At 34.4% G+C, this 22,510-nt stretch overlaps 1 protein-coding gene across 3 annotated transcripts in view; it reads left to right on the top strand.

Moving 5' to 3' along the window:
- The window catches only part of LOC111050688 (zinc finger protein 608-like), a 135,828-nt gene that overhangs the window by 46,824 nt on the left and 66,494 nt on the right, over window positions 1-22,510 (top strand). The window contains exon 1 of one of the 3 annotated variants that reach the window (XM_039421989.1): window positions 12,295-12,367. The exons of the other annotated variants lie outside the window; for them this stretch is intronic. The gene's annotated coding sequence lies outside the window, so the exon portion shown is untranslated. Of the gene's footprint in view, window positions 1-12,294; window positions 12,368-22,510 lie in introns of those variants that run through there. 3 annotated transcript variants of the gene reach the window in all.

The following is a 22,510-nucleotide window of genomic DNA, read 5'->3' as shown; positions in this document are numbered from 1 at the left end:
TTCTTGTGTTAGAAATTGCTTAGAAGTTATAAAATGAAAATTCTTTCTGAAATAATGCGCTAAAGGATGTTTTACATCACAAGATCAAAATTCATGCACCCGAATCAAAGAAAAATAGGCTAGCACGTCCAATGTGCCTTTATGTAACGATTTAATCCCATATTGTGGTCATCCTAGAAAAAATATTCCAGTCTCAGTCACCACAAATTATATCTTCATCTGCACTGTCCGTTTCATTTCAGGATGAAACTCTTCATATTATTGGAACGTCTTATTTCGTTTAGTTAAGTCGGTTTAAGTTAAGTTAATTCATGGTGCAATGGACAAAAGAGAACAATCAGTTACAAAAATGAAGAAATATAATCAGGTAATTAAGAAATATTATTATTGTTATTGATTGTTTTTATTGTATGTAAAGGATTATTTTTATATATCCCTCAAATAGCTTACAGCTAGAGGGATATTATCGCACTATTGTAATACTCAAATAAAATAAATAAAATAAACAAATAAATAAAATGAATAAATAAATAAAATAAATAAATATTATGTCTGTCAATAAACACACAATAACACTATTGAAGTCTTCTTCGATGTATGAGAGATAATACAATTAATGATTTTAGAAACATATCCACATGAATTGAAACATTGAGTAAAAAACTACTTGGTTGTTAATTAACAATTCCGAGGCTGGTTTCATGACAACACAGTGAGCAAATCTGGATGTATTGATTAAGAATATTCTGAATTTACCAGACTTATTACAGTTTTCATATCATGTATAGACTCCTTCATTTTCAATTTGTCGCTCCATTTAAAATGAAGAAATTCTTCTCAGTTTTCAAATCCTCCTTCCAGGATTCATAGAGTCCTGGTACCCACTTTATGAATCCTGGAAGGGTAATAATCTTTTGTGAAACCTCAGAGAATATATTGATTCAGAACTTTCTCTACAGGTTGTTGAAGATGAATATTCATTATGATGTAAGTCCACAGAAGAAAACAAAAAGGAGACTGAAGTTTTTAAATCCTTCAATTGTGCGACCTACTTTAGGACAAGTTGTTGATTGGCTACTAAGCCAGTTTACCACGTGCAGTGCGGGAAGGACGACACACGCATGTCCAAGATGATCTATTCTAAAGACTGTGTGGTAGAAGTGTAACAAGATTTAAAAGAAAGTACAGAAAAACCTAAGGAGCAAGGATGCAAACCTAATTCTAACTTGTTGTAATTGAAAGAGGAAATAATTCAAATATTGGCCCATTCCTTCCCTTTATAGTATAATAAAAATAAAAGCAATCTTTATCATTTTTTAGCTGAAGCATGTAAACCATGATATATTCATTTTCATTTGATCTTTATAATTTTCTTGCTGAAGCATGTAACAATGATTTTCACAAAATGAGATCGTACATTTTGTAAGTGAACTTTTCTAATCGTTCTTGGAAACGCTCGACAAATGTATTGAAAACGCAAAGAGCAGGGAAAACACCTGTACACTGGCTCATAGGAAGTCTTGTCAACACATACTTTATTCTTCCTATACCTTAGCTGAACTCATGTATGTAGTAGGTTATAGTATATTAGTATAGGTACCAAATTTGAAAATTTCCCATCGAAATGATAGTTCTCAAAACAGCTATGAAAACGCTAGAAAACGTTTGGGTGTACCTTTGGATTTTTTTTAAATTCGTGGTTATTTTGCATCTAGAGGTCCTACTGAAAAAATGTAAACGTTTCTGGAAAACTAGATCCAGTTTTGTTCTGTAAAGTGAGTGAATAAATTAATGTCATTTCGCTTTTATGTACAGTATATACAGTGAAAAAAGACAAGTGTCAAGTAAGTAAGGCTGGTTAGAGCATTTGTCATGTATATCTCATTAGTACTACCTTCATCAATCGTGGGTATTTTTTCATTTTCATTTAATAGTTTACATTCTATAGTTTGTTGAACGAGCGTTAGTGAGTTCTCACTTTTGACTTACTGAAGACCAAAGTCGTTGTCCGTCTGTGTGTATGTTCTACAATAACTTTAGCAAGAAATGATCAATCAGCTTCAAATTTTGAACACGTATTCTTCTAATCTTTTCACAGGTCAAGTTCGTTGGAAAACAAAATTGACTCACTCCTTCGTCATTTTTCAGGATATAAGAATAGCCTACCTAACATTGAAAGTGCATAAGAAAAAAATTGTTATGATTCAGTCAGCTGAAGAATTCATTGCAAGCAATTACCTACAGTTTTTCCATTCATTCATAACATCAGCTGAGGCTATTTGGGAGCTATCACACACGCTGACACATGATTCCAGCTGGTTAATATTAGATGTTGAAGCGACAGAGTAATATTTCAATTCAAATAGGATATCCAATGAAACCTACTGTCAAATGATTCTTGTAAGAGAAATATTTAGCTGTTTTCATCATTTTCATCAAACTCTGTATAATTAAAAGTTGCAGGTTTCAAAGATTACAATACAATAGTTCTTGGGCGAGCTCTTCAACCCAAGGGGTCACAAATTCTTTTAATTTTCATCAAGTGAGCTTATTTAAAAATGAAATACATTATAGCATTATCATTATTCTGTTGTATTTAGAATCTTAGTTGTTTTTTGTTTTCCAAATCAAATCCAAAATGTTAGAGATTGGACTATGACATTCATTTCAAATCATCCATATTTGCCTATTATATTCTTTGAAACTGTAATCCCATGATTGTGTGAGATAGAACATACACAATATTCAATTCGGGTATTTCTCTTCAATAGTGTTGTTAAACTTTCGCTTAGTTAAAGAAAATTCAAGGAACTTGAGAGGCTCAAAATCTCTATTTCCCAGCAAAATTCAATTGCATTATTCTGGGAGGGATAATTTACGAATACTCCTGAGGAAGGCTTATACCATTATTCCCAGAAGAAGCGAGTTTCCCTTGTCCATTGTGATACTCCTAGCATCGCCAATTTTATTTGATTTTACAAAGTGTAGTGTGTCACAATTATTTTCATTCATAGTATTGTCAACCGTGTGTAGAAATTCAATATTATTTGTGTTGTTTGCGTTTTCATAGTGTTTGTCATGTAACTTTCGTTGGTGCATTCCCTGATATATCTTGGAAAAATTGCAGCAAGGTAGGCCAACATCTGGAGCTAAAAATATCACAAATATAAAAACTCTTCAGAATCCATAATTGCATACAATATTACATTATTCTTTATATAATTGGAATCAATAGTGTTGATTTTTTCAATCGAAATTGATGATAACCCTGTTGAAATATGAACTTCTTGCCTTGAAATCGAAAAAGACAAAAGTACAAGGGTACACTTTGTTATTGTTCTTTCTGGTGTAGAGCTTGGATGTTCTGATGATTATGTGTAGTCTCTTCATGGTTTCTGGAAACCTTTGTGATCATGACTTCGACTGCTTCCAACTGCAGGTCCCTGTGGAGATCCGAGTTTCTGACAAAGTATGGAGCATTGACAGAATTCCTCAATACCTTGTTCTGGAACTTCTGGATGGTGTTGATGTTACTATCCTTGCAAAGCCCCTCAGCTGGATGCCATACAACCACACAGGCCGAAACATCTGCCTAAACAACTATACAATAGTAATTTATTATAGGTTGAAAGGCTTTTATTTCTCTCTAATAACCAGTACATTTTCGAGTATTTGAAATCCAATTCTTCTGGTGTGACTCCCATCGCAGTTTTGCATCTAGTGTCATTCCAAGATACTTAGCTTCATTTGCAAACGGAAACTCTATGTTGTTGATTCTTGAGTTTGGTTAGAGTTGATTAGTACTTGAACGTACACATAATGCCTTTTTGTGAATACAACATGTGTGAACTTGCATTTAACTGAATCCGCCAGGTTCTAGTCCATTTCTCGATGGCTTCTTATGCTCTAGTTGTATCTTCCTCATTAATTTCTGACAGCTGTGTCATCTGCAAAGGTTGCAATAGTGTCATTTTCTGGCACAGGAAGATCGCTGGTGTAGAGCAGGTACAGAGTAGGGCCCAAGACATTTCCTTGAGGTACTCCAGCTTTAATTGGTGTTAGTCCTTTTATTAATTAATACAAATGAGAATAAGCTATTCTTAGTAGGCTAAATTCAGAATCTCCATGTTAAATTTCTTATTAATCAGTTCATCAGTGATAAGAATGTATAAGCAGATTCCTTCCTTTATAATTGAATGAGTGTTAGCGAGTTACTTTTGACTATGCTGAAAGTATTGTACGTCTGTTAGTAATTCTACAATAACTTTCGAACGCTTGGATCAATTAGATTTAAATTTTGAACAAATATTCTTTGAATATGTGAGTTCTTTACAGGCCGAGTTCGTAGGCCAATGAAATTGACTCACTACTTCGTCCTTTTTGAGGATGCAACAGGATAACACTGAAAGTGCATAAGAAAAACATTATCATCTAGTCTAGCTAGTGCTAATTCGTGACGAGTTATCACACAGACCTTGTCTGTGGTTTTTGCGCCAATAGTAGATTTCAGCTGTCTTGAATTTTGTTTCTAACCTATCTTACCCATACGGAGTGAACTATAAAAATTCATTGATTAGATTATAATTATTACTAGTAGTTCTGTGAACAGTAGACCTCACGCAGTATTCTCATCCAGAAGTACCTGATTGAAACTATAGACCTTATGGAAATACAGCAATTGGCTTCTCCACACATCTGTGTAATCACTTGTCAGCTGATTTATGATGAATAATTCTATAGTCTGATTTTTACTCTTATATTGGCGTATAAAGGAGGCTCCTTTTTTCCTTTTATATTATCCTTGTAATGCAAAATTCCCAAAAACCTTGTATATACGTCGACGCGCAATTAAAAACGGAACATACCTGTCAAATTTCATGAAAATCTATTACTGCGTTTCGCCGTAAATGCGCAACATATAAACATGCCAAACCGTCGACTTCAATCTTAGACCTCACTTCGCTCGGTCAACAAGTTTTGGATTTCAAAATATATACAAAAACTCAGGAGCGAGTTCTCCAGCCCAAGGGGTTCAATCACGGTAGGGTATTCAAAGTGCAATCTAGAGTTAAATGTTGAGAAGTGACTGAAATGTGATCCAGTAACTGGTGCCACCTACTTGCAGAAAGAACTGAGAACTACACTAGTAGGCGTTCTAATCCACCAATCAGAAGAGATTATGGGGAGCTGGGAGACGTGGTTTGCTGTCATTGGTCCGTTTTTGTAACACCATGATTTTGGTATCCTCTATCAATCCTGCTCTCTTCTACACTTTTTGACTCTCTCACTCACACACACTCTCTCTCTCACCCTCTCTCTCTCTCTTTCTCTCTCTCTCTCTCTCGCATAATACATATGTATCATCTCATCTCAACATTTACTGCTCTTCAGTATTGTATATCGTCAATATTACTCAATCGATTCCTAAATTTTCAATTAAATCTCACCCTATAACGTTTGTTCTATTTATCTATTTTTAATTATTGCAATATTGTATTCACTATTACTCATTCCAATATCATTCATCTTATTAATTCATCCCATAACTCTAAGATTCAAATCGTATAGTTCTTAACTTATTAAGTAGAGTTTCTCATTCTAACATTACTTTGAGTTATAATTCCCAACAGCTCTATTCCATCACATCCCGTTCGTGATGCTATTCCATATCCTTCTTAGAGAATCGACAATTATTTGCTGAAACACCGCCAATTTATGAAGTTACATCACAATATTATATTATCGTCAATGTAAGAACATTGTTTAGTGTATGTTTACATTTTTAAACATTGAACGAGATCTTGACTTCTCTCATACTACAATGTGTTCTATAAACTTGGATTTTCTTTTTACGAAAATCAAGTAGTAAATACAATAATACAATATTGTGTAGGTAGCATCTCGTAAAATGGCTTGGAATACTATTACAATTACTTCCTCAGACCATTATGCGTGAGTTTGAGCATTAAACGTGATTACAAAAATCACTGATGAAGAAGTCGTGGATGGTAAAATTAGGAAACTACGGAGGCTAAAAAGCGTCTACAAAACAGGATACTACTTTTCCAGGGAAACTTATCATTCATTTTCCATTTATATCTAAACAGAGTAGTCGTTGACCTCACACTGTTGTTTTACGAAAATATTTCGAGTCAAGATCTCGGAGAGTTTGAGGTTACCAATACCAAGGTAGTGATGCGCAGTTGATCAACTTTTAATTCTCATGTCAAAGTTTGGTACGTTTGTCCTGGAGGTTTCTCCTCACATAACGTATGATCCCATTTATTTCATATTATAATGTTCATTCCAATTATTGTGTAATCAGAAAAGGCGGCGGAACAACTCGCTAGGTCTGTGTCGCGAATCCATTGTTTTGAAATAAAGGAACCTCTGTTGAGGTTCTAAATCTAGAGTGTAACTGAAACTTCCAACCATGACCTATACTCTGTACAAAATTACTTCTTACTTGGGATGGACATGCGCAGCAGAGAAAGCATACAGCGGGAGGGATACAGAGGCGCGATGTTGTCGTTTTGAAGCGGCCAGCGTTCTCCAAATCTAGTGACTGTTCATGTGCTCATGCTACATATGCGAAGTTTCCTGTCTGAAATCAGTCAGACGACTGACAGATTAGCAACTGCGCTTCTAACTGTGACTCTTATCAATCACTGTAACTGGCTGATCTCATAATTTATGTACTCACTCATAATATGTTCTCGAGGTGTGGTAGAAAAATCACTTGAGATGCAGGAAAAGCTGCTAGACAAGTTCAATTCTCGTTTGTTCACAGTATTTTTTTATCTATTTATTTTGAGATACATATGAAAGCCCAAGGATAATATACCATATTGCTTGTAAGTACGTTGCCGGACTCTAGATATCCACAGCATATTCACAATATAGCATATAAAAAACGTACTTTGATTTGATTTTTTTGATTTTGATTTGATTAAATTTTCTCCCTGGAGACTCTTTAAAGAGTATAGGAAATCGTCAAGGACTATTTGTCAAAAAAATAAAGGAATACATATAAACATATATTATATACATCACATTCCACAATGTACATTGCAATTTATCTCCCAAAAGCCTCATTCTCCATCCATAAATTCTTGAATACTGTAGTAAACCCCGTTTGCTAAATATTTTCTCAATAGCTTTTTGAGAATATCCTTATTCTCATTTTCTCTCAAAGCTGACGGCAGTTTACTCATAAATTTCATACCCATATAAGAAGGCTTATTTTCATACTGAGCTGTCCTGTGGTATTGTGCAGAAAATTTACTCTTATTTCTAGTGTCATAATTATGTATGTCACAGTTTCTTATAAATTTTTTATCTCTTATATACATGATCACTTCGAAAATGTACAGTGCAGGCACAGTTAGTAGTCCTAGATCTTTAAAATACTCTCTGCAGGACTGTAATGGCTTAAGACCTTTAATCGCTCTCTTAGCTCTCTTTTGCATTCTAAAGATTCTATCTAAATTTTTGAGACTGGAGCCCCCCCAAACCAATATTGCATACCGAATATGTGACATTATGAGGGCATGATATACTGTGCATGTTAAGATAGTGTTCCCAGTACTTAATCTTGAAATCTGCCTGAGTGCAAACACTCCAGATGATATTTTACAGCACAAATGATCAATGTAGTTATCCCAAGACAAGTTCTGGTCCAGCAAGACACCTAGAAATTTCACAGACAGAGGTTGTTCAACATTCACTCCATTTATTTGAACGTTTATCTCTTCAAGATCTCTATAATTATTTCTATTTTTGAACTGCAAGAACTGCGTTTTAGTTTCGTTCACTTTGAGGTTATGTTGACTGAGGAATTGGGCTATGGCATGTACATTGAGACCCCACTAGTGAGCTCCCCAGGCTTAATAATTCGCTCTAATACCAAAACTAAAAGAATAGTTCTATTGAAAGCAGTGAAAAATCAAAAGAAAAAGTTACATTGAGTTGCAGTATCAAATTCAGTTGAAAATAATTTAGAATACTGTTCCTCCTCGGAAAAAATCGATGTGATCAACTTTCACTCTTATACAATTTGAACTTTGGGTATGATTATTGAAATTGAAACAAATGTGCTGTCAAGCTTGTTATGCAATATTGAATATTCAAGCAATAAGGAGTTTTAACTGACTGTCTTCTTGGTATTACTTGATTACTGCTCATGTAACAAAGATGAAAATTATTATTATTTGTAATTTGTAAATCAAGATTGGTTGGCTTCATGGTCGCATTGATGAGCTATCACTTAGATAAGTCAATTGAGATTCATGCACCTTATACTACCGGTGTAAGGATGACTACCAGAATAGTTGTATTCTCTAAATGGTTGCGTTCAAAGCCACTGCTCAATTCCATCGTGTTTTTTTACGTTCAGTAAAAAACCTGATCACAGATTAGTGATCACAGATGAACCACAGAATGGAAAGTCGGCTAGTATCCTGACGCCAAAATCCGCCATCTCGAAAGAAAGTGTAGCATTGTAATATAGCAGTAATTTTAATTTCCAGCAAGATGATGCGGTCACGTGTCGTGGTATTGGTGCATTCAAGTCTTGGTTAGATTGATACCTTACATTCTGTATATGTATTCTGTGGCTGAACGGTTGCTCATGAGTCATGACTGACAGATGTTTCCTCTGCTGCTTATATTTGTAAACAAAACTAGAACCTTATCTCATTGTATAATCAATTGAAATAAAAAATCATCAAGTGATTGGAGTTGTTTACAATGCTTTGGATGATATATACTGTATGTAGCCACCAGCCTACATACCTTTTTAGAAAACTTATTTTTGCATGAAGTTATGAAAAAGTGGCAAGATGACTTTATGGAGACATGATATTGTAAGTTTGATTGGATCTTATGAACCTTTTCATCGGCGTCAAAATACTTCCCCACTCAACATTTTACCCACATTTTTTGAGTCATGTCCGGGAACTCCTGCAAAGATTTTAGATGTTATTAAAAAAATCATGCATTTCTGTGCTCCCAAATACATTATAATGGAGTCCATTATAATTGTAAACAACCTCGTATTCAGCCATGTCTGTTTACGTTCAGCTACTCTGTTTACGTTTTTTTCAATCGGTAGAGAAGTACGATGAGCTAATCAGTGAACGACGAACCGGATATGACGTATTTTTTTCTTATCAGTTAGACCAAAGACCTTGAAGAGGTATAAACCACAATGCCTATGCCTTCCCAATGCTTACTTGAAATCTCTTACTTGAAATTAAAGGCTGCCATTGAGGTATTTTAGCGCGAGATATTATATAATATATATTTTTGTAATATTAAGATTACAAAAATCTTCAAGGTCTTAAGTATCTTATAATCTTCCAGGTTGTCCCCTCAATGGCCGATTTCAATTATAAGTACACTAGCGCTCTGCATGTAAGTCTATGCATCTTTAAGGTCTTTGAGTTAGACCAAACAATGCTTCGTTCAGAGCCACGTTCACTCACCGGTCTCATCGTTCACTCACCGATCAGTGGCTTTGAACGCAACCAATATCATTAATTTATTCGTTTGAAAATCGCCTCCGGGTGGTTCGGAAGCCACGTAAATCTGTAGTTCCACTCATCTCATCCCATCCATCCGTCTAGTTGCCTGGAGCTCATGTGGGCATCACCCACAGCAATGAGGGGAGACATAGTTTAATTAAACTAGATAAGAGGTAGAGCCCCAATATTCATTCAGTAGCCGGTTTTGATATTTTTTCACAGTAAAAAGATAACCTGCACCTCTTGGGTTGATAACAATATTGTTTTTGAACAAACTTCATGTGATTTGGTTCAGTAAAACGTTTAGATTAACTGTCACTAGCTTTGCACAAATTTTCAAATATGCATCATTAAACGAGTTTACGTAACATCCAAGAGTTCACTGGCATCCAAGTTTCCGTGTATATTTGGAACAAAGTCTATCATGACATTGAACTATGTAATATTTGTATAAATTGAATTGAAGTATAGAAAAATAATTTCTACTATATTGATCGATGTACACTATTATTAGGATTTAATGTAAAATATTAATAGAGATTGTTCTCGTTTCAGCTAAAATTTTCACTTTCGAGTTATGTTACATTCATATCTTGTTGTATCTATGTTGTAGATTTTATGTCAAATTATTCATATGCATATTCCGAAACGTAGAGCTGTGTGGTGTATGGTCAGGAGAACAATCTTTTGTCTGACCGCCAGTAGGCGTTAGCTCATTTAGCATTATCCAGGGTGCACCATGAGGAGGCGAACTAACATTACACCATTATGCGCTGTGCAAACCATAAAGACACATTGCAGAAGAGTGCAGAGAACAGCTTATGAGGGCAGGCTGGATGACTTCCTGGTAGCTACATCAGATGCAGTAGCATATTTAAATCGACTAAATATATACTTATAATTACTTCTGTATCCTTTAAAGTTTAACCTTTGCTTTGAGCTTTGATCTGCAAACATTGTTTTATTTATCACTGTTATGTCTCATCTTTTATTTTTCATTTTTTTCCCTCTCTTGTCATGAATTATGTTGAAAAAAATTATAATGGTGAGTCTTCTCTCCCATTTTTTCGCAGTTTAACTACATTTCATAATATAAGTATATTTAAAGAGAGGAAATGCTACAATCAATCAATAAAATTACTTCATGATGGTGATTGAATGTGTGTTGTGTGTGTGTGTGTGTGTGTGTGTGTTGTGTGTGTGTGTGTGTGTGTGTGTGTGTAGGCTTTTTTGTCCTATATCCGATTAAACCTCAACTCCTGCTCACGGACAAGTGCTTCATGAAGCACTTTGTGAGCAGTTATTGTTCACATTAATATTATATTATATATTATTATATTATATACTATTACTTACAATCTATTATTAAAGCATTTTAGGACCCCTATTTACTAGACAATTTTTCTTTATTATGATGCAAGGAAACACCCCACCAATTTTATCGGTTTGTTTCAGAAGCACTATAGCTTTTTAACACATAAGACTTATAGTCAGTCATTCACTTGAACTTTAATTGATATCTACTCATATCTCAATACTTTTCTCATGAATGAATATTAAAAATGTCAGGTTTGTCAACTTCTACTCCATTCCACTCTTTCTTCCAGCTTGTTTCAATGTGATATGTGGCTTGAAAAGTTATTCTTAATTAAAAATCTAAAAAAACTTCGAAGTTTGAGGTAGATATTAGAATTTAGTATTTGAAATATAAACCATGCAAGAGCAAAAATAACTCTAAAATGCTAAAACGGGACAAATAAGTGTCCCGAGAGGTTTATTGGGGACAACGGGACAAGCCTCCAGGAAACGGGATTGTACCGTTTAAAACGGGACGTCTGGTCACCTTAACTATACCACAGTTACCAACTTCATTTTGATATCCCTGCACTGGTGCTCCATATAACCTACTAACTATTTTGTGTTGTCATGCTGTAAATCTGGAGTACGCAAAGTACTCACTTTGCGCACTAGAGCGGAAAAGTGATTCTTTGCGGCCTGCAATCAGTGCAGAAATGGGTACTTTTCAAGGTATCTATAGGAAAAAATAATTTCCACTATATTGATCGATATACACTATTCTTAGGATTTAATGTAAAATATGAATAGAGATTGTTCTCGTTTCAGCTAAAATTTTCACTTTCGAGTTATGTTACATTCATATCTTATTGTATCTATGTTGTAGATTTTATGTCAAATTATTCATATGCATATTCCGAAACGTAGAGCTGTGTGGTGTATGGTCAGGAGAACAATCTTTTGTCTGACCGCCAGTAGGCGTTAGCTCATTTAGCGTTATCCAGGGTGCACCATGAGGAGTCGAACTAACATTACACCATTATGCGCTGTGCAAACCATAAAGACACATTGAGAAGTAAAGAGTGCAGAGAACAGCTTATGAGGGCAGGCTGGATGACTTCCTTGTAGCTACACCAGATGCAGTGGCATATTTAAATCGACTAAAAGTATACTTATAACTTTTTATATGTGTGGCATTTTTTTTTTAACTTGTGACTAAGATGACATTATTGTTTATACTGACTTGTGTAATGGAGATTTGTGTCATATCGCCATACACTAAATAATAATAATACGTCCAAATACATTTCCTTCAGTATATACCCAGCTGAAGACTCAATGCTTCTCCGTATACTATATTTGTATGTGTAGTACAGGTATACATTCTCAATTTTCAATTTCAATTTTTCATTGATTTGAATTGCGATTTTGTGTTTCGTCATGAAGAAGTAGCTGATTGTGTTTATTTTTTGTTGCAGGTAATTACATTAACGGATATATTAAGACCCCCGTGTGTGGAAGGTACTTCACAACAGCTTCGGATACTTGTGAGTGCACCAGCTTATATTCCCATCATTATCGTAATTCATTGTGTCTTGTAACTCCTCTTCCTTATCCTGTCATTTCATTTTCATTAAATGTTCTCTTCCGCTGTGTGAATGTGAGCTAGATTTCATAATACACTCATTTGACCTTTCCAGGTGAATTGAGTTTTCATATTACGTTGTGAAATTGAGAGTTGATTGCTGTGTTGGTATTTTGGTGCTTATGTATCTGGTTGAGTGAACAGTATAATAAAACTATGTAATTGTGTGTGCAAAATAAGAATTAATTGATTACATTGTAATTTATAGATTCAATTTGATTTCTATATAGAGTTGAATAGATGAATAATGCTCATTCTTATAAGAGTTCAAAAAGAAAAAGAATAATTATTATTCTTTATTTTGGTGAAGTTTTATGTATGTCAATCTTTTCTCTGGCTGTTCTGGTATCAATATATCTATAATTGTGTTTATTTTTCAATTGATTTTTTCGTTCTTTTTGTTAAATATTGATTACTGTTATTGTAATCAATACTTCAGCTATGAATTGTAGCCTAATAATTGATTAATGAAATGTTTTTGTAGTATAACTAGTCTGATTTCGGTTCTATCTCGTGTTTTTATTAAAATTCATGGAGTGTGCATTCCAATTTTATTATTCGCCCGTTCAACAGTTTCGTATTCTCCATATATATGAAAATACTACAGTATCAAACTTTCTGTAATTCGGAAAAAATCTCATTCGTTGATTCGCACAGGATGTTGTGCTGTGTCTAGAATGTGATTTTGTATTAAAGGAATTTTTATGAAAGAGGCTACTGCATCTTAGATGGGTGTAGATGGTTTGCTATGTAATAAGTAGTGCATGTTTAGTACATATGAACTTTATACATAGTTTTAGTATATCTGACTTCTACATTTTCAAGAAAATGTTGAATCTATTGTTGAAAATTATTTTTGGAGATAGAGGATTTTCTTGGATTCATTTGAAGTTCTGTGTATAATGAGCTGAAAAACTCAATATGATACCATTCTAATAATATATTTCAGTATTGTATTTAAAACCACCTTGATATTCGGTTATTAAACCATTATTATTCTCTAGTAATAAAGTGAAAGCTTAGATACTGATCAACAGACTATACATTGTGGCTGAAGCTCTACGATTGGCCATTAGCGGCTGAGCTCAATTGCCATTGGCCCGGACACAAATTTAGAGTATTCGAGTGAGTCTTGCCTCGGCCAATGGGAGTACAGCATAGCCTTTATTGGTCAACAGCTAATGACCAATCGTGGGGCTTCATCCATACTATATTCTGTTTTTCAACGTTTGAGCTTTCAGTTGAATTGTTTCAATAAACCACTGGTTTTGACGATATCAGGTAGTTTTGAATATGACTACCTCAACAACACAGAAATTATTGTGATTAAGGCTGTGCTAAGGCTAAAAATAAACTTTCTACTCGTGATATTTTTCAAAGTTTTTCGATTCGTATATCATCAAGCTATCAAAATGAAAAAGTTTTCTCAGGAAAACATTTTTTCTGATCATTACTTTTTGATATATGAGCGCCTAAAGTTTAAATTTTTGGGACAGAACATTCCAAATTCAGTAAGAGATAAATCCATGAGATTTAGAGGATGGATTCTTCATGGTAATGTTGATCTAGTAAAACAAAAATTTACTGAGAATATCAATTTTAAGATAGTTATTCAATTTACCAAAAATAACTCAACTAAAAGTTATTCAATTTACTAAAAATAACTTTTAGTAAATAACTTTCAATTTACCAAAAATAACTCAACTAAAAGTTATTCAATTTACTAAAAATAACTTTTAGTTGAGTTATTTTTGGTAAATTGAATAACTTTTTCAAAAATTGATATTTTCAGAAAATTTCTGTTTTACTAGATCAACAATACCATCCTATAAATCTCATGGATTTATATCTTATCGAATTTGAAATGTTCTGTACCAAAAATTTAAACTCAGGTGCTCATATCTCAAAAAGTAATGACCGGAAAAAAATGTTTTCCTGAGAAAACTTTTTCATTTTGATAGCTTGATGATATACGAATCGAAAAACTTTGAAAAATATCACGAGTAGAAAGTTCATTTTTAGCCTTTGCATAGCCTTGAAAAGAATTGTTAGCATACTATGTTTTATTAGTTGAAAGGTTGTGTCAACTAATTATCGTTAAATAGCCAGTTCAACAAATAAGATTATTATTATCATCAAAATTTGTTTACAAGTAATATTAAAAATGCCAGAATGACATATAATTAATGATAGAAAGAGTTATGTTGAATGATAAAAAACACAATGATTCATTGATAATTGTGTCTTCCATTACTCACAATATTCATTTCCATATTTCCAATTTTTGAATAATATCAATATCTAACGTTTTTTTGAGAGAGTTGTAAAATTAATGAGAGCTTCAAACACGGAGCTATTTTTTAAGCGCTTCAAATTAACATGGAAGCTTGTTACAACATTAAAATTAACCTCATTTGAAGAACTGTAATTTACTCTTGGTATTTGTTATTGAATTTTTCAGCTCAGTGTACATTGAACTTACATTTTTCACGTTCAGAGTGAGATTACAGTACTGCATTTCTATAAAGTAGGTACCATAAACCGAGTTGACGTAACTGGAGTTCACTGCCATCCAATGTTTCTCTGTACTTCTGGAAAAGAAACAATCAAAACCCAATATTTATTTTTTGCACTAAGAATAGTTGAAATATGTCACTGAAACCCCGTACATAACATATTAGCATTCTACTGAAATTTATGAGCGTTGACTCTATGCACTACTTTTCTAACTTCAATAGTTAGTTGGATAAAAACACAAATATGTTGTCAAATTCTAAAAATTTTTAGTCAACTTGAAAATGTGACCGGTGTGGTCACGAAACCTTGGTCGTGTACCAAATAAAACAGTGTAGAATTTGACAACATATTTGTGTTTTTATTCAATCATGGAACGGTTCTACAATATTGACAATGACTCAGTGGAATTTTCAATAGTGAAAGAATTGGTTTTGTATAATATGTAGGATATATTATTTGTGGACTGGTTTTTTGTGTGGTTGTCATTCAAACTTATCAAGTCTTCGTAAAACTCATTAACTTTAATCTTCGTTTTTACCATATGAGAATATTTGTTATTGTTGTCACATTCTTGTTACATACAGTGGACATTTTGAATTATTTGGATTCTCAATTCGCCTCAATTATTTTTCAATAGTTGTATTTACTTAATGTTATTATTATTCTTAGCTAGTAGCCTTCTAATTTCAAGCTACTTCGTTATATTTTCATCTAAATTTATTTGAAGTAATAATTGAAAAAATGAAATTATCTCGTGAGGAAAAATTTATTGACATTTGAACACATTCGTATACTTAATTCAGGTAGGTATGCCTGAACCTTGAAAGAGGAACCGGGGTATCAATAAATTATCATACAAATCATATAGAAAAGTTTATAATATTAAGGTGAATCACTAAAAGAGTACCAGAAATTTAATTTCCGTACGTAAACTATACATCACTGTGTATAATAGCCAAAAGATACCGTCAAAGATTACAATTTCATTATTCGTCTCCGGTATAGCCCAGCAAACACCGGTGCTATGGTTTTAATCATTAACCACGGTTTAATTCTTCCGTTCCCGTCGCCATTACGCTTTCCGCACCAATGTGTATAAGGCTTAAGTTGGTAGGGACCGTCTCTGTTCCTCACGATCTCGGTTCACGATAAGTGCCTTTATTAATAACTAGCCGTCAGGCTCGCTTCGCTCGCCATATCCGTCTAGCCTGCCGTTTAGTCTGGACCCCCGACTGGATCGTCCAAGAATGAGATCAGCAGGCTCGCTTCGCTCGCCTGCATTTTTCATTTGGGCATTTTTATCATATGTTAGGACAATCCAGTCGGGGGTCCAGACTAAACGGCAGGCTAAACGGATATGGCGAGCGAAGCGAGCCTGACTGCTAGTAATATAATATTCCCAGGATTGAAGTAGCAGTGCCCAATCAATTTTTCCGTGATAAATGCATTTAAATCTTCAACTTGGTGCCAACCTAACAAAGTCAACTCAACTTAATGCCAACCTGAAAAAATTGTTAATTTAGTTGCCAGTTAACAACTGTTTCGAAGAGGTACTCTATATAGATTATAGCTCTATAGTAACATATGATATGGAAATTTCAATTATAATTAAGAGATTGGGAGAAGAAGAATATACTTGCTAAAAGACGAACTTTAAACCCTTAAAAACAACCCTTAGAGTTAAAATATTGCCAAAAGATTTCTTAGTGCGCCTCTAAAGGGCCAACTTAACATACCTACCAAATTTGAACGTTTTTGGTCCGGTAGATTTTTAGTTATGCGAGTGAGTGAGTGAGTGAGTCAGTCAGTCAGTCAGTCAGTCAGTGAGTGAGTGCCATTTCGCTTTTATATGTATAGATTTATTGAGAAACTGGAACATATGGGAAGTTGAATCTCACGTCATCAAGGTTACGTTAGAGGCTGATAACATGTAACTTATCAGCTCTGACATGATTCAATCTCTGAAAGTTTACAATTTTTGACATTTTTTAACGAACGTTGGTAGATATCATCGTTCTGAATAATATTCGAAGCTGGCGTGAGTTATTTAGTATTGTAGCAAGGCCACTCAAGATGTTGAGAATAGTAGTATCTGTTCAGAGATAGATGCTCAGATGTAGATCTAATCCGCCAAGATGGACATGGGCGCAGTTCGTACGTGTCCGATATTTGCGGCCATTTCCATTTCCATTTGAGACCTGCTCAATTTGTTTGGAGATGTAACTATCAGCAGTCATCTAGAGTGGCATTGATTGTAGTGCATTTAAAAAAAATATTATTTGAGCAAATGCATTTTTCTACTAATGTTGCAATAATAAATTCACAATTATTGTAAATTAACTTGTTTACGTCAGTTGCATCTTACTAATGTACTATGCTTGGTGGTGATGGCAATAACCCGGAAAACTTCACAGTATTTGCCGTACTTCCATTTCACCTCTTATCTGATTGATTTTTATGATAGTAATGAGATAATTAGACCTGTTCAATTTGTTTGGAAATGTAACTTATCAGTCATCTTGCCATGGTGTCAGAATATTTATTGAGCTTGTTCAGTTTAATAGCTGGAGGCACCAGTTTAGTGCAAACCGGTTTCTTGGCATCATCTGAGTTGTATTTCAATTTGCCCAACCAGTTTTGCCAGCGTTGAATGGCTTTTTTATGTCTACCTGTTATCATCTCGCCGCTTGACCTTCAACTTTGTTGAGCTGCTCCCTAAACTATCATCTCAACCCATTAATTATGTCTCACCTCATAAAGTCATAACATTTTTACATGACTTTGTTGTAGCTCACCATATTTTACAGTGCTCAACTTACATTAATTGGTTGGACTTTGGTGTTATAATTGACCGAGTGAAGTGAGGTCTCAGATTCAAGTCGACAGTTTGGCATTTCTCTTAATGTTTAAATGTTTATATGTTTTTATGTTGCGCATTTACGGCGAAACGCGGTAATAGATTTTCATGAAATTTGACAGATATGTTCCTTTTTTAATTGCGCGTCGACGTTTATACAAGGTTTTTGGGAATTTCGCATTTCAAGGATAATATAAAAGGAAAAAAGGATCCTCCTTCATACGCCAATATTAGAGTGAAAATCAGACTATAGAATTATTCATCATAAATCAGCTGACAAGTGATTACACAGATTTGTGGAGAAGCCAGTCTATTGCTGTATTTCCATAAGGTTTATAGTTTCAATCAGGTACTTGTGGATGAGAATACTGCGTGAGGTCTACTGTTCACAGAACTACTAGTAGTCATTAGATTATAATTATAAGAATCAAATTTTCTATATTTATTTCTGTAACAACTCTATCCATAAAGTGTGAATGTGAACATTGAAAATAATAGGGTTTTCACATCTATATAATTCGAGAGAGTAGAGTTGTGTTTGTTCGTTTGTTCGCATCAAAACAGGCCAACTTGTGGCTTGCATACCGGAAAACGGGAGTGATTTAAATCTCCAAATTTTGCACATAGATTCTAAAAATATCAATCTCGTGCACCTCGAAGCCCAAATTTCAATTTTCCTTCTAGGTTTTTCAAAATTAATGTTCAAATTTCATTCATGGGACATGAATACATACCATATATAGAAGTATAATCTAGAGAGACTACCTCTTCGAAACAGATTGTTGAAATTGGCAACTAAAACCAGTCCAATTTTGTCAGGTTGGCATTAAGTTGAGGAAGTTTTCTTGAAAAGATTTGAGTTCTGTCACTTTATCAGGTTAGCACCAAGTTGAACTTATATATACTTTAATAAAGGAAAGAACTGGCTCATACACGTACGGGATAGGAAAGTTATGTTTAACGCATCATCACGTCTGAACTACTGGACTGGTTAACTAGAAATTTCGCATATAGATTCTTAATTAACTGAGGATGGTTCTGGGCCTATTTCAAACTCTTCAAGACTCCACTCGGTCAAGTTTTCAGTTTGTCAAGTTTTGAAATAGACCCCTGCGGAGCACGGGTTACCTGCTAGTTATATCATATTTTATAGTACGTACTCCGTTACTAATTTTGATGGAATCCCCTTGGAATGGGAGTCTCTAGTCTGTTATGAGCTTTCCACACTCTGCAGTTCCCACTAGAAACTAGATGCTTTATCTGTAAAGGCTTCTTCTTGTACTGTAAAGGAGAACGTACCCAGAAGCAGACAGACGTATGCGGACAGACGTAGAAAAAATCAAACGTCTGCATGCAGATGTGAGCTGACATTGTAGAGACAGATGGCCGTCTGTGTGCGTTGCTACATTCGAACACATGGGCAGGGATTTTTTCTGCGTCTGACTGTAGACAGACGTCTGCTGCTGCCTGCTGTGTGCGATCGCTTCAAAGGTTAACACATCCGAGTTATGTGCTTCGTAGCTTATACAATTCAGCTACAGATTGCAGTGAAGCAATACTTAAAATAATAGTTTTAGGCGAAGCCTGTTATCCTTTCTCAATCATCTATCTATATATATAAAAGCGAAATGGCACTCACTCACTCACTGACTGACTCACTCACTCGCAGAACTAAAAATCTACCGGACCAAAAACGTTCAAATTTGGTAGGTATGTTCAGTTGGCCCTTTAGAGGCGCGCTGAGAACGGATTTGGAAAAATTTCCAAAGATACGCCCAAAATCTGCGTTTTTTCAGCTTTATCGAGAACAAAAAATGAACAGAAAATTTTCAAATCTAGTACAGAAGCTCAGCTGGGGTGTAATAATGTTGTGTTAAAAGGAATTTGAAATAACGCCAAAGATACGCCCAAAATTAGCGGTTTTTTGCGTTTTCTCAGTTCTTTCATCAAGTAATAGAAAGAAAATGTTCAAATTTGGTACAGAGGTTTAACTAGGGTCTAAAGATTTTGTGATGATGTGACTTTAATATTTCATCAAAGATACGTCCAAAATCAGCGTTTTTCCAACGTTTTTCTCAGCTTTTCTGCTTCTTCTCACCTTTTTCAATAATTGATAGAAATATATTTAAAAAAATTCAGTGCACAGGTTTAGCTGAAGTGGAAAAATTTTGTTCGCAAAAGATACGCCGATATCGTAACAGGTGATTTTACCAGCGTTTTTCTACGTTTTCTCGAATTTTCGATATCAAATTGACATAATACGTTGAAATTCGGAACAGAGGTTCCGCTGAGGTCTACAAATTGAGAGCCTTTCAATATTTCGCCTATGTTATGCTCAAAACTGGCGTTTTTCAACGTTCTTCTAGATTATTAGCTTTCTCAGTACCTTATTGACCGAAATTGTTAAAATTTGTTACACAAATCCGTCCGATTTAAAGGCTAGACTGGACTACAATAATTCTGATAATATCCTAACGAAGTTTTCCACCCTGCACTAAATAATTGAAATTAATCGGTGATTGAATCGAGCGAGGAAGTACTTTGACTTTCTGATGGAATGAAGCATGCTCAAATGAAAAATGCAGGTGAGCGAAGCGAGCCCACTGATCTCATTTTTGGACGATCCAGTCGGGGGTCCAGGGGGCGGAGTCCCCTGGCTAGACGCATATGGAAAACGAAGCGAGCCTGCCGGCTAGTATGTATATAATTTGTAATATTGTATCCACAAATAAATGGATACTGTGTTATGAAGGTAACTGATTCGTGAGGTTTTATTCCAGAGAACAATCCAGTACAGAAACCCTCAAGGTATTTCAGTTTCTATTATCGGGTCTCTTTGATTTTGTGAAGCAAAGTCACATTTAAGTTACAATTTGTAGGAATTTTCTGTAGCCCACTTTGCTGATTATTATTTTGTAATTTGTATGAAGTGTTCCCTTTTCAGGTATGATATGGATTATGTAGGCACATCATGGTTTAACCTTCTGGCAGTCGCGCTGTTGTAAAAAGTACAACAGTGTCAGTTTTTTTGTTGCACAAAACTATTGAATGGGGTGGTGTCAGTGAATGAGTTACCTGTGCGTTCCAAAACTTTCGCCCCCATCATTCCACTGAGTTGCAGTATCAACCGAGCAATGGTTCAGTCTTTAGGTACCATTTAGTCGCGACAGCGCATAAGTCGCATTGTGCATAAGATAGGGAAAGACTGTATATGGGGACTGTAAACGAACCAATAACACAGAATTGATGACTTTGCTTGATGTACCTTATTGGGCTATGAAATGGTAATCATCCAAATGTTCATTGGCGTTAAATAATCCAAGAAGATGGAAAAAGTAATTATAAAATTAGTTAATATGTTTTTACAATAAACAGAGTACATAACACTTGGAAAATTGGATGTTGTACACAATACAACACGTAAACAGAGATTGATGAGCTGTTCGTTTAAACATGAAATCTAACATATTTATTTCCAATGAATGGAACCATATTTATTTATACATTGATACATACAATATCATTCTCAATTATGAATGATTGGGAAAGGAACAACAGGCTTAAAGTCTAAAACTGTTCCTTTCCCAAATTTAGACAGAAATTGTTCAAAAATAGGTTATGTTTACACTTCATGTTTTTGTCCATACCCTCATGTAATCATAGATTGTGCATAATGGCCCTCAGTTTGTTAATGCCTGCCTTATCAATCGAGAACTCGCGTGGGGTCTATCAGATACGAGACCTATTTATTTCCTGTGTCATATTGTTTTGTATCAATTTATGAGCTTGAAACTGTCAATACAATCAATTACGAGTTTGTGAGAATGAGAATTTATGAGTCTGCTAATGTCGCGTCAACTTCCGGTCAGTCCAGCCAGTCGAGTAATAAACGTTTGATTGATTGAAAAGCTGCACTATATGTAAATGTGTACACGTGTATTATTTGATTTTTATTGACATTTTTTCAGTTTCGACAAGTTGTGTTCCAATTGTATAAAACATGCATCTACATGCAGACCCCTGCAATGACAGGACGTGTTTGAGAATAATTGGTTTTTATTGAGGAATTTTTATGATCTGGAAACAGATCATAAAAATCCAGCTGAAAATATCTGTCCTTTCAGCTATTGGAAGGACAAATTGATAACAAATAGCAATAACAGATAACAAATGAATATCATTAGAATCATGCGATTCAAATATTTTTTATTATATTGGTTGTCCCAATGATCTTGAATTTCTTATTCCATTATGAACGGGAAATTTTCATAATTTTCGGGAAAATTATGAACAGTGCACAAAAGATGCAACACAAAACAGGCACTCCATTAGGAACGGGGAATGTTCAATTTTCAACACTATAATAACGTCTTGCAGACAGTTGTAATAATCTATTGTGAAAAAATTCACTCATTGTATCATGGTTTCAAATAATAATTTAGTGTTGCAATTTTATTTATTTATTTATTAGATAGAGCAAACAATACAATAGTCGGAAAAGAAAAAACAGGCTATTGCCCAAAACTTCAATTTCCTGATTTTGTCACAAATCGTCCAAATATTATGTAGGTTATGTTCACTTCAATTTCAACACAAATCTTCAATCTGAATCTATGAATCAGAATAAAACAAAGAATTTCAAATTTAGATAGATTGATAATGAAACTTCCG

This window comes from Nilaparvata lugens, chromosome 2 (genome assembly GCF_014356525.2).
Source record: "Nilaparvata lugens isolate BPH chromosome 2, ASM1435652v1, whole genome shotgun sequence".
NCBI classification, from domain to species: Eukaryota; Metazoa; Arthropoda; class Insecta; order Hemiptera; family Delphacidae; genus Nilaparvata; species Nilaparvata lugens.
Note: the sequence above shows the minus strand (reverse complement) of the source record. Positions and strands in the feature narration are given on the sequence as shown.